We start from the raw sequence: 12,048 nt of genomic DNA, 5'->3' as shown, positions 1-12,048 counted from the left end.
CGCATGGTATTATATTTAAAATACTTTGAATCTGTTCTTCTACCAAATCATAAATGTGGCATAAAGACTTTGTTGTTATATACCTGGAATTTTATCACCTTAATGTGTATTGTTAGACAATATTAGAGCCTCAGTTTTAAGATATGAATGTCAAGCAAATTTTATAGACAATGGCCAATTTTATAGATATCTCTGTTAACTGTCCTGTTTATTTGATCTTCTGAGACAGAATTATTTAGTAAACAACACAGCCTAAAACGTAATATGCAGTCCAGGCTTTTGTCAAATTTATAATGCTTCTGATTGAACCTTTTGATATTTGTGATTACTGGAGTGAAACCTTTACGTTAATATCTGTCTGAACAATGAACTTTGAGAGTAGTATTTCTGCTTTTGCCTAAATTTATGAGCTTCTTTGCTATTCTAAGTGCTATTTAATTTCATGGTAGTACTGTATAATAATTTTTTCTATTTATACTATCTCCCTTATCAAAAAGAAAACAACATATACTTTTCTATTTTCAAAAAAGAGAGACTCTTGAAATGTCAAAGTTAGCATAGTATTTAAAAAACATAAATGATTATTATAAGTTTAATAGTTATATTTTAGGAAAATTTATAGAAAGTATGAAACCAAACTTCCTTATCAATATTCAAACTTACTTGTGTATATTTAAACTATCAACGAACCAATAGTTAAGTATCATTCTCAAAGAAACTACATACTTTGCTTTGGTAAAGTATCACAAAGACCTAGGAGGACTTTGGCTGTGATCTCTTGCCATAGCAGCCAAGCTGCTAAATTAAAATTCTGCTGCCATTCTCCAAATTTACTTTTCTGTTCATTATTCCCTCTAGAATACCATTCTACATTTTGTTGTTGGGTTTGTTATTACCATTGTTGTTATTGGTGTGTGCTTGTGTGTATGTGTGTGGGGGGCTGTATTCTCTAGTTTCCTTTCTTAGACCTTTGTTTGATAACATTTATATTGGGGGATGGGAGCATAATCCTAAAGTATTTTGTAGGATATCCTAGCATATGAGTTCATCTGTACTTGTCATAGTAATAATGAATTTAGGCTGATGTGTCAACCACATGCATTAACAGTGCTATCTATCATGATTTCATGTTTACTTGTTTACCTACCTGAGATAGTTTGGCTGTATTTTCAATTAGAATGTTAATTCTACTTCACTGTCAATGAAAGAAAGAAACTGTTAAATATTAAGCTACATTCTATGCTGCGGAAAGTTAAGTTACACTGCATTGATCAGGTAATATTTATTTAAATTATTTAAAATTCTGCACAGATGATTGGTTAAAAATTTTTCAAACTCTTTAAAACTAACTCAGGCAATGCTCTTATATTATCATTTTATATACTGTACATGATGTGAAATTATTCTTAGAAATTTGAAACAATCTCATTTGGTATAAGATACATTGCACACTGCAGGAATGTATAAAGCATAAAATGTTTAACAATTTTCTGTATAAGTGGTTTCATAGTGAATGTATTTTTCATAACAGAATATGTTATGTCCTTGATGTTAAATCATGTATCACATGTAAATATTGAGTACTCGTGTTGCAACTACAAAATTAGCATGATTCTACCTATATTTCTAATAGACTATTTTGTTATTTGTGAAAAGACCTGTGTAATTAATACTTTGTTTTTAAACTTTATTCTGGCTACAAAAGAAGTCTCATTAGTCCTTAAAATCCTTAATAATTCAATAATAATTTGATAATTAATGATAATTATAATAATTATAATATAAATTATAAATATTATAAATTATTATAAATAAATTATAATAATAATTTTATAATTTAATAATAATTTTGCAATAATATCGTTAAGCAATGCAAAATAGAGTTTAGTGTACTAATAAGTATCATTACATTAATGAACCAATATAATAAGAAAAGCTAATCTTTAATGATGTCCAAATTTCTGTCAGAAATATTTTAAATATCTCATATGTCCTCTTAAGTTAATGATCTGATTCCCTAATTATCTATATCACCCTACATGAAAGAAATATATCTGGTGGAGAGAGTAAGAGGTTAGCTTGGTGGTTTATATTTCAAAAATTATGAGTAACTAAAGCAGAGATTTATACACCCTAGAGTCCTAATACTTCAAGCATTTTATTATTTGTTGAGAGCAAAGATAAAATGAAGTTAACTTTTATGAGAAATTTATGTTATACATGAGTTTTTACCTGAGTCATTTAATTGTAATGTATTTATGAGGAGAGAAGTAAGTACTCTACTCTGCTAAATCTCTGAAGATGAATCGATACTCTGGGTTTTACATAGACAGTGTCTATCACTTCACAATACACCCAGCCCTTTTCCCCCTTTTAGAAAAAAATGACCATGATTATAAAAGGATAGTCTTATTATTACTTAAATTTTTTGAGAACTTTGTGCACACCAGGAATACTGTCAACTACTTTATAAGCATTGACTTATTTAAGCCTCAGAAAAGGGCATGAGTTGTCTTTCTTTTACAAATGAGAAAAGTTTGTTTATTATGGTAATAGTTTACTAAATCTAATACTGATATTTATTTAAACTATATTCTGTCAGGCTATTATTTACATAAACCACATAAAGAAACAGCTTGGAGAACATATGGTTGATTTTATATCTCACTTTAACTAGACCTCAGGGTGTCCAGATATTTGGTTAAAGGGTTTTTTTCTACTCATATCTTTGAGCTTATTTCTGGATGAAATTAACTTTTCAATAAGCCTTCCTCAATGTGAATGGTCATCATCGAATATGTTGAAGACTTTAACAGTACAAAGATTATGTGAAAAACAACTTCACTTTGTCTGTAACCTGAAGTATCAGTCTTCTCTGTAAATAAAACTTGTAGTTAGACTGGAACTGTTATACTACCTGCCTTGGACATGCATATTCATTTTACTGACTAACTGTGGATATTATTTCCCAGTATTCAAAGTTATGTAAGCTAATTCCATATAAGAATTTGCTTATCCTTCCTCTCTCTCTCTCTCTCTCTCTCTCTCTCTCTCTCTCTCTCTCTCTCCATATATAATTAAATTCTGCATCATTGATGATATAGAAGCAAGTAATGATACCTTACAAATATGGATCAAAATCTAAACACATACTCAAAGTCATTATTCCTTAGTCCATAATGTTATAATATTGCTCCTCAGTTATTCATTTAGTAGTTTCCCTCTAACCAGCAAGTTTAAGGGCTCAAAGAAATGAGATTTATTAATTCATTCATCTTTACTATTATTTTCTCCTATACTTTCCTTTTCCATTTTTCCTAAGAACTTAAATTAACTCAGATAATTACCATTTTTTTCAATAACTTCTTAACTCATTTCAAAATCTTGACCAGGATTTATACCTTATTTTAAGATTAATTTCTTCAGTGATTATATATGATCACTTAAGTTTTCATTTTTCAACCATGCAAACATACAATAATAATCCAGACAGTTTATATGGATATGGGAGAATGCTGTGAAGTGCTATCTCCTGGACACTACATAGTCATCATATGTCAACTTACATAAGACCTACCTGAGATTAAGTCAAGCAAAACTCTAGTATAGATAGGAAAGATGATCTTTGGATACCAATTCTTACTGAGCAGGTATTAGTAGTTGATAGTCGCTTGGGGAGGAAGAATCATTCATTTTAGAGGATTTTGTTTTTGATGGGATTCCCATTCTCCAGCAGATGTTCCCACATTTGGAAACATATGGGCATTACTAACTAGACTTCATGGCATAAAAAAAGACACAAACTTAGGAAAGACACCAATAGAGGAAATAAAAAAGGAAAACTTTTTGTAGGAGAAAATATGACAATATTTGACTATATATCTGATATAATTTTCAGGAATAAAATAATAAAATTTACAATGGTACAGTATTAACATTTTCAATGGATACAAATGTGACAAAGCTCATCCATTTCATGAAACTAGAAAGTAAAACATAACCATAGGCTTACAATTAGAATGTTCATGGTTATAAAAGTAGGTTTCTATAAAAGAAGCTCTTATTAAGAGGCAACAGTGCAGCTAGGATTGACTGACAAAGTTAAACATGGAAAGATCTTTCAAAATTGAAAATATACTTTTTTCAAATATATTTCAATATATTCTGATTTTGGTCCCATTCCTCCAAATCCTCCCTTATCCATCCTGCCTTCACATGCACGCAAATCCACACCTTGGCTTTCTCTCTCTTGGTTTTAATTCAGGTTGAATAGGTTCAAGCAGAAAAGGGAAGAGAATGTTGTTGAAATCTTACAGAAAGTAAATGCTACTGAAATAATAGTTAAATGACAAATGATAAGGACAATATTTATACAGTGTATTCTTTTCAGTATTACATTGTAACTGTTACATATATCAAACACTCAACATATGCACTAATAGAGTTGGTTATAATGATAGAGATAAATTCTAAACCTCCTGGGATATCAAATGTTAGAATTCATTCATTTTAGCAGTTCTCAAAAGATTACATTCTACTTTATATATTATACGTGCTAGCTGATAGTGACTACTCTTTTTCTATTTGCAAAAAGGAAATGCTTTTAGAAGGTATATCCTCATGTAGTAATAAAACATAGGCAGGTAAATATGTTTTGGCAAAACTATCAATACAGAGCATTTGGTACATACAGCTACTTAAATATTTACTGTATATACATTAATCCATAATAAAGACCTAGTGTTAGCAAACAATTATCTTTAACAGTTTGGTTAGTTACATTAAGAGTAAGTACATAGATTTTAAATTTTAAATTAAAAACATTCTCATTGTCTTATAATTTCAGTTTTGGAAAAGAGATACCCATACTAATATTACTAGAGATCAAAAATATGATAAATGAAACAATGATTTATTTTCAATGGTTGATCACCAAAAATAAAGTGTTTTGCCTAAATGAATTCACTGTGCTACTGTTAATATGCTAAGATGTATTAGACTAGAAGTAATATGCACTTTTCATGCTGTGCATGCTGAGATAACAAGAAAATCCATTCACAGAAAAGTGGTGTACTTGGTTCAACTACATGGATGATTATGCTCCATTCATTCCCCTGGAGCATTCCTGTTGTTCAGGAGAAAATTATGACAGTCCATTAACATTACCCCCTGAGAGAGAGATAGATTTAATTTCTACATGTAGTGCAGATTAGAAGTTTAGAGCTGGTTATTAGCTATGAAATATGTCCTATAACCCCATCCAAAAGCAAAAGTAGGTATTTCCTCTCAACAGTAAGTACTGTTCTTGGGCATCTATTTTACCTGTTGAGAGCAAAAATTTAAACTTACATAGATACACAGACACAAACACATATACACACACACTTTCACTCACATGCATGTGTACCAACACATGCATACAAACACCCATGAGATTAATTGCCTTCAGCAGCAGATTTTATGCTACAAGAAAATTTCAGATTGAAGGGGACTTTGAAAGGAGGACAGTTTCTAGAAATTTCTTTCCTTATTGTAGAAGTTACAAGTTTTAGACTCAATATTTGAATAGTGTTAAATCTATATAAATATGCCAAATAACGTTTGGTATCCGTTTACTAATATCCATTTAAAAATTAGAATATTTATTGTATATTGATTTATTTATTGTGTATATATATGCAGATTTCAAGAGAAGTGACAGAAAGCTTGTATGAGCCAGATGTGCTGAAAGATTTCAAGAAAATACAGTTTTCTAGACAAAATAAGGCAGCTATACATATGGCAAGACTGGTTATATCAGTATACACACGTCCTACAGTAACTGAAACCAGTGAAAAATCCAGCGTAGAGAAGGGAGTTGAACACATATGTCTATGTCTTATTGAGGTATTATTGGTAATGGCAGCTGCAAGGAGAAAAAAAAAGTTGTTTTCCCTTAAGATTTTGGCCCATACATATATAGCCACCCAATTAGACAAGATGGATGAAGCAAAGAAGTGCAGGCCGTCAGGAACTGGATGTAGATCTCTCCTGAGAGACACACCCAGAATTCAGCAAATGCATAGGCGAATGCCAGGAGCAAACCACTGAACTGAGTAGTATAATACGGGTATCTCATGTAAGCCTGAGAATTCCTAATCTCTTATTCTCTGTACCTTGGCCAGTTTTGGGTCTTTGTGCCAGATGTCATTTATTGGAAAAGAAACATCCCTCCTTAGGGTTGGATAGTCATTAATCTATGAGTGCTTTGGTAGTTTGAATATGGTAGTATGAATAGTGTCATGGAGTGACACTATTAAGAGGTGTGGGTTTTTGGAGTAGATGTGCTGCTTTTTTGAAGGATGTGCATCACTGTGGGGGTGGGCTTTGAGATGCTCCTTCTAGTCATGTGGAAGACAGTCTTCTCCTAGAGGCCTTTAGATCAAGATGTAGACCTCTCATCTCCTACTGTTCCATGCTTGCCTGGATGCTGCCATATTTCTGCCTTCATGATCTTCTCACCTTCTGAACCTATAAGCTATTGCCCTTGAAAAGTATTGCATTCATCATGGTGCTTTTCACAGCAAGAAAAATAAAAAACTAACGCAGACATGTATAATGATAAATCATTAGAACTCCGTTTAATAGTACTTTTATTTAGCAAAGTAATAGTAGTAGGTCTCCCCTAGACCCTATTATCTGTCCATAGGAACTGGGGCCTGGTATTTGTGTGAAGTAATAGGTGTTATTTGCTTGTTTGTTTTTGTCTTGCAAATTATATCTAAAATCTAATTAGAAAGTACATAGTTACTTCTGAAAGATCTGTAACACTACTACACTGATGAGCATATCTTGCTAGGCTAGTCAATGTTGTAATATGCACGGCTCAGAATTGGGTAAAACTGAAGATTATTTTACTTCTTTAATCATTCACAGTAACTTGCAGCTAGCTGACAGTTGTGTTCTACGTTAGAAGCAGACTGATTTTCTCCCATTCTATGACTCTGCCTTTATAGTGTTTTCAGAAATAGGGTGGATGTTCCTGTCAAATTCTGGAGAGAACCAAAAGCTTTAGCAATAGCTTGTAATATTTGGAGATCTAAGGGTCCTCATTTCCAGGAAATTCAAAAGACATAACTTATTCCTGGAACTTGGATTTTATTTGTTATCCTATGGCATCTATTAGGGCCATTGTTAACCATTAAAAGTTAACTCTATTTAAGTTATTTTATATGTGAATATGGTAATATTTTAGAAAGTTTCTGTAGTACTAGGTTTTCACTTGTCTTTTACAGAAGGTCTTTAGTTTTCAATATACCTTCATACATTATCTCCTCTATTCTGTTGTCCTATATCCCATTCTATTTAATCCTTCCTAGTCAATTAATTTTTCTTTCTTTTTAAAACAGTTATACACTTCCTCTCTCTTGACAGCCTCTCTTCTATGGTTCCTCTCATGTTACTTTAATCAACTGAATAGCTACATGTGAAAATATGAAGTAAGATCTTTATATCACTTTGTACAAAATTCAACTGAAAGTACATCAAAGACCTTAACATAATATCTAATATCTTGAATCTCGTAGAAGAGAAAGTAAAGACTACAATTCATCTCATAAAAATGAAAGTATTTGCATGATAAAGCAGAACCATTTTACACATAAATTCACAGTGACTGTGAATGCATGTACAAAACCTAGACAATATTAAATGAACCAAAATTCTACTACTGATGGGAAGGGATCCCTGAAGTACATTTTGTTAGGGGAATTTATAAACAAAAATATATTTCTCTAAAAACTTTTATATTCTAGATCCTCCCTTTTGTGCTTAGGTTTCTTATGTATATAATTTACCTATTATCTAATACATATAAAATTTTGAAATTATATTTTACAGGAAACACTCTAAGATCTTGCTCAATGTATAATACAAGGCATTCTATAGGACAGTGATATTTTTCAGCTAAAATCTATAATTATGATTAAAGGCTTGATTCCTTCTATGTGTATTGCTTAGCAAAGTAATGTTGGTAACTACCTGAAATGGTGGCTCAGGTCTGTCATTTTAACACTCAGGAATATGAAGCATAATTGTCATGAAAAGTTTGAAGACAATCTACTATAGAGTAACTTCCAGGCCATACTGGACTACACAGAGGGAAATAATATCTCCAAAACTTTGTAATCTTTATCCATATCCTGTCTATATTTTAATCTATACCTTTGTATACTATAAATGCAGTTTTATATAAATAGACAATCAGAAGATTGGTAGAGCAAACTGTCATTAATACTAGTAGAATCAGCATCTTGCAAACATCACCATTAATAGTTTTAAAAGACCAAGGAAACAATAAATTGCAAAACAAACTACTTTAATTTTGTGAACGTACACACTTGCCTCAATGTTGCTATTTTTGTTGCTTATCAAATCCAGAGCTGTACTCCCTAGTTTCTGAAAGAAATATCACTGTTCATTCAAAGCACATGAGACTAGAGTAACATAACATAAAAAAGTCAGTAAACACAGTATATTTTTAGCTTCTCTTCTGAGGCTTTTAAGGAGACCTTATAAATTTCAGCTGGAGTGATGAAATAGTATTTAATATTTTTAAGTATAATATATAGGCATAGGAGCATTCTCAAGTTTCTTTGAAAGAATAGAAACAGTAATAATGAACAAGTTTACATTTAAACATAATTCATTATTATTTTTATTCTCATAAATATTAGAGAAAACCTCTCACCTTATTAAGATCCATTATACTCTTAAAGAAATTCTCTACATCACTAATGTGTCAGCCCACTAGAAAGATAGAGTTGTCTCCAACTACTTTTAGTAGTTGAGAAATATTATTATTTTTCTTCTCCTTTATTCATACCTTAAAATCATGGGGAAGCATTTTATTACTATCATATTCGTGAGTATTTTTGTGTGTATATGTATATGTTTGTGGCATAGAACACATATACTGGTCAGATGATATCCTGAAGCATTTGGCAATCTCCTTCCCCACCACCATCTCTCTCAACAGCTACTTGAAACAGTGGCTATAAATGAGGACATGCATATGTATTGACATAATTTCAAGTAATGGTAAATATTCACATTTTACATGTAGATGTACAACTGATGTTCCCACTTTGAGTAACACTACTAAAAGTTGTTTGAGTATTTGATGGCTACTTGATTCTTAGAGTCTTCTATGAGGTTCCAAAACAGAGAACAATCTAGTAAAGAACTATGAGTACTTCTTAATGGGAAGGTAAAGATTTCTTTTTTAAATTTGAATTTTGGTTGCATAGTCTCCCTCTACACTGCTCTTATTTCTGTGTTAATGTAAGTTTCCTAGGAAAAATGTGACTTAAATTAATCACAGATATTGTGAAAAAAGAAGCATGAAGGTTTAAATTCTGGGATTACTTCAACTAAAATTGTGTTAGCAATACTATTCCCATGTTTGGTAATATTGGTATGTGCATTGTTATGTGAATATCACAGTAAAAAACAATCTCTTTAACCAATGGTAACTGGAAAGAACTTTAAAATAGAGAAAATTCCATTGGCCAATTTAATAATCTATGTCTTACAAAGTTAATTTTCTCAATAGACCCACATTTCAAAAGCTTGATATTCAGCTTGTACTATTAGTAACTAGTAGGAAGTGTAAAAGGAAGGAACTAGTAAAAAATCTAATGCATATACACTTTTAAAATTTATTATAGGCTCAAGGGACACCCCAGGCCAGCTAAAATGAGGATTTAGAGCAACACTCCTTCATTTCTGGTGGAAGTGAAAATTGTACAACCTCTATGGAAATCAATTTGGCTGTTTTTCAGAAATTGGAAATGTGTCTACCTCAAGACCCTGCTATAGCACTTCTGGGCATATACCCAAAAGATGTTCTACCTTCCACCAAAGACACTTGCTCTGTTGTGTTGATAGCAGCTTTATTTGAAATTTCAAGAAACTGGAAAAATGCTAGATGCCCCTAAATTGATGAATGGATACAGAAAATATGCTTTGTGTACATAATTAGATACTATTCCTCTATTTTAAACAAGGGCATTATGAATTTTACAGGACAATGCATGGAACTAGGTAATAACATCCTGAATGAGGTAACCCAGACCCAAAACGATATCCATGGTATTTACACACATATAAGTGGATATTACCATAAATAAAGGATGGCAACATTATAACACACACACACACACACACACACACACACGACACAGGACGGTTGAATCTTTCTCAAAAGCAGAAATATAATGGATATTGGAGGTAGATATAGAGATGGAAATGAAATGAGTGGAACAGGGTATAGTGAGATCAGATGTGGGTGGGAGGATCAGATGTAGAGAGTGTGGAAGAGAGAATGGAAATTATTAGAGAGGCATCTATAGGACATGTCAAAAATCAGGGATGAGAGCTGGCCCAGAAATAACTATGGGGATGATTCTAGCTGAGAGTCCTAGCAGTGGGGGTATAGATCCTGAAGTGGCCACTTCCTCTATCCAGACAAGACTCCCAGTGAAGAGTTAAGGACAGCAATTCACCCACAAAACCTTTGACCCAAAATGTACTCTGCCTACAAGAAGTGCAGGAACAAAGGTAGAGTAGAGATGGAAGAAGTGGCCAACCAATGACTGCCCCAAATTGAAATGCATTCCATTGACAAGAACCAATCCCTAACACAAATGATACTGTGGTATGCTTGCAAACAGGAGCCGAGCATAACAATCCTCTGAGATGGTCCACCCATCAGCCAATAGGGAGAGATTTAAATACCCATAAAAAACAATAAATGGAGTTCAGGTGTCTTGTGGAAGAGTTGAGAGAATTATTGAGAGACTCAAACAGGACAATGACTCCACACGAAGATCAACAGAGTCAAATAACCTGGACGCTTGTGGTCTCCCAGAGAATGTACCACAAACCAAAGAGTGAACATGGGTTGGACCCAGGCTCCTGCACATATGGAGCAGATGTGCAGCTTGGTCTTCATGCAGGTCCTTCAACAACAAGAAATGGGGGTGGGATAGGATGGAGGCAATGCCCTTGACTCTGTTTCCTGCCTGTGGATCCAGTTCCCCTAACTGGGCCTCTTTCTCTGGCCTCAATGGGAAAGGATGTGCCTAGTCCTGCATTCAATTGATGTGCTAGGTACGTGGGGAGGAGTGCTACCCAGGGACCATCCTCCTTCTCAAAAGAGAAGAGGAGTGGCAAAGTTGGAGGAGGTTTGAAAGGGTTATAGGAATAGAGGAGAGCTGATATTAGGGTGTAAAGTAAATAAATCAACTAAAAGAAAAAAATGTGTGGATACAAACTCTCCTCTTTCTCTTCTCTCTCTCTCTCTTTCTCCATTCCCATCTACCCCTGTCATTAATTTATTTGTTTATTCACTTTACATCCTGATCATGGTCCTCCCCCTTCTCCCCCTAGGCCCATCTTTACAAATTCATCCCTTACCCCATTACATCTCCCCCACTTCTCTGAGGAGAAGGGGAAGCATCCCAACGTGGAACATTCAGTTGGAGCAGGACTAAGTACATTCTTTCACATTGAGACCAAACCAGAGAGTACAGTTAGGGGAAGAGGATTCCATGGCAGTCAAGAAAATTAGAAAAAAAATAATAAAAAATAAATAAAAAAAGAAAATTAGAGACAGTCCCTGCTCCAATTGTTAGGGGATCCACATGAAGAATAACCAAGTGTCAGGTCTGCTACAAAAATATAGAGGGACATAGGTCTAACCCATGCATGTTCTTTTTATTCTACAGCTTTCAGGTGTACTTTTAAATCACTAGTATGATAACTGTTAAAATTTCTTATGAAGGCACTTAGGGCTATGAACTTTATTTTAGTTCGGCTGTAATTGTATCCCACAAGTTTGTGTATGTGGTGCCTTCATTTTCATAGAATTTTAAAAACTTTTAATTCTTTGTTTAGCTTTATGACATAATTCTGCCATAATGCATAGCCTTATTAGAGGCCTGAAAGCAATAATGCTCATGTATCATGAAAGAAAATGTCTGAAAATTGAAGCCAAAATGACCTTCT

Source organism: Rattus norvegicus, chromosome X (assembly GCF_021556685.1).
Source record: "Rattus norvegicus strain SHRSP/BbbUtx chromosome X, alternate assembly SHRSP_T2T, whole genome shotgun sequence".
NCBI classification, from domain to species: domain Eukaryota; kingdom Metazoa; phylum Chordata; class Mammalia; order Rodentia; family Muridae; genus Rattus; species Rattus norvegicus.
The sequence above is the reverse complement of the archived record's forward strand: the minus strand, read 5'-3'. Positions refer to the sequence as shown.